We start from the raw sequence: 2,500 nt of genomic DNA on the forward strand, positions 1-2,500 counted from the left end.
ATTAACGGCAGTACTCAAAAAAATATTCTATTTATATGCCAATTAGACCAAAGCATTCTTTATCTCATTTTGGAGATAATGTTAATGGTAGTACTCAAATAAATATTCTATTGCTATGACAAATTATACTAAAACACTCTTTATCTGCCCATTTTTGGAGATAATGTTAACGGCAGTACTCAAAAAAGTATTCTATTCTTATGCCAAATTATACTAAAGCATTCTTTATCTCATTTTAGAGATAATGTTTATAGTAGTACTTAAAAAATCTGATTCCTGTGTCAAATTATCCTCAGCCCCCTTTATCTGCTTATTTTGGGGATAATGTTATTGGTTGGACTCAAAAAATATTGTATGGCTAACAAATTTAACTAAATCACCACTTATATTTGCTCATTTTGGTAGCATTCAATTATTGCTATACCAAGTTTCCCTGAACCCCCTCGTATCCGCTAATTTTGGAGAAAATATCAATGGTAATACTCAATAAAAAATATTCTACGTCAAATTACCTTTATCTGCTCATTTTAGAAATAATGTTGTTAACGGTAGTACTCAAAAACATGTCTTATTTCTATGTCAAATTATCCTGGAGATGATGTTAATGATAATACTAAAAAATACATTGAATTGGTATGCCAAATTACCATCCTTCATTTTGGTAGCACTCGATTAAAAATATATTACTCTCATACGAAATTATACTAAATCATCCCCTTTCTGCTTATTTCAGAGATAATGTTAATGGTAGTACTCAGTTAAAAGATATTCTATAGGAACACCAAATTACTAAATGTAGAAACTTATATGGATAGTTTCTTTCCTTGTGCTAAACTGCTTTTAGAATGAAATATATAAATATAATGATAGTAACTGCATGTGCATCTTGACTGAAAAATAGACATACTAAATATATAAAAAATTGCATGAATATAATGTACAGGCTCGTAAGCAATTTTTTTATATATGTTATATCTAAGCGACTGAATATATAGTAGTATAGGATATACTTAACTGACCACAAATTACATGAATATAGGCTAAACATAAGTAGGCGTTATTTTGAACCCAATGCTAGACAATGGCCTCTTCAAACTTTCTTTTTAATTGTTACTAATTCCTAAAAACTTCACTGTCTCATTCCTATTTCCTTTATTATTTTGTTCATTTATCTATTTATTTATCCATTCATTATTTCTTAGTTTCTGGTTTATTGACAACCTATAAACTGCCTGGCCCCAGATCTATTTTTCTTTTTAGGATTTTATAACATCTCTGTTTTCATGACTTTCATTCTTATTTGAAACAGCTGTTCAAGGTACACTGCGTTCATTCCTTTTCCTACACAAACTTAAAATTTTAAGTCTGAAGACTGTACTTTCTGAATGAGAGTATAAATTTGTGTGTTTTATGATCTTTGTTTTACCAAATATTTTTGAATTTTATTTTCATTTCTATTTACACCATCCAATGTATTCTATCGATCTGTACTTTTGTATTTATGAAAAAACTCTGAACTCCAATTGTAATGGGCGTTTTAATTTTCATGTTTCATTTTCGTTTCCTCCATTTAACATATTCTCCGGCGGAGACTGCATCTAGCAAGAAGAAGTTTTAATTTGACAAACTTCTGCTTCTATCGTTTACTCAGTTTATTTTTAGTCATATGAGGTTTTGTCATCGTCTTCCTCTTAGATCATGAATGAGCAAGACACCGTAAGAACACTTTCGTGACTTTAATCAGCTCTGTGGAAATACTTTTCTGAATTCTTTACACTTCTCCATACTTCCTGTTCAGATATTCAAGAACCTGTTCACACAATGGTGGTCTGTTCAACCTTCAATTGAACAAACTTGTTGTTAAATTGAACAATATATGAAAGTAATCACACAATCATGGGATTAAACGGGCTTATGATGACAGCATCTCATAAGGGCACTCTTCATATCTTTAATCAGCTCTGTGGAAATACTTTTCTGAATTCTTTACACTTCTCCATACTTCCTGTTCAGATATTCAAGAACCTGTTCACACAATGGTAGTCTGTTCGACCTTCAATTGAACAAACTTGTTGTTAAATTGAACAATATATGAAAGTAATCACACAATCATGGGATTAAACAGGCTTATGATGACAGCATCTCATAAGGGCACTCTTCATATCTTTAATCAGCTCTGTGGAAATACTTTTCTGAATTCTTTACACTTCTCCATACTTCCTGTTCAGATATTCAAGAACCTGTTCACACAATGGTGGTCTGTTCAACCTTCAATTGAACAAACTTGTTGTTAAATTGAACAATATATGAAAGTAATCACACAATCATGGGATTAAACGGGCTTATGATGACAGCATCTCATAAGGGCACTCTTCATATAATTCTGTTTCTTCGTCTTTTATTTCAACATCTGCATGCGACTCACCAATCAAAGTCCATGATTTTACTCGTATTTCTCTTCTCACTCTTTTGATTTCGAGTTTTATCAACGTTTTCAAAT

General features: G+C 31.2%; 1 protein-coding gene across 2 annotated transcripts in view; it reads left to right on the forward strand.

The window, feature by feature from the left end:
* Nucleotides 1–2,500, forward strand: part of LOC143033930 (uncharacterized) — a 264,491-nt gene that overhangs the window by 259,249 nt on the left and 2,742 nt on the right. The gene's annotated exons all lie outside the window — the stretch shown is intronic.

Source organism: Oratosquilla oratoria, chromosome 2 (assembly GCF_046742065.1).
Source record: "Oratosquilla oratoria isolate Oo_2021 chromosome 2, ASM4674206v1, whole genome shotgun sequence".
NCBI lineage: Eukaryota > Metazoa > Arthropoda > Malacostraca > Stomatopoda > Squillidae > Oratosquilla > Oratosquilla oratoria.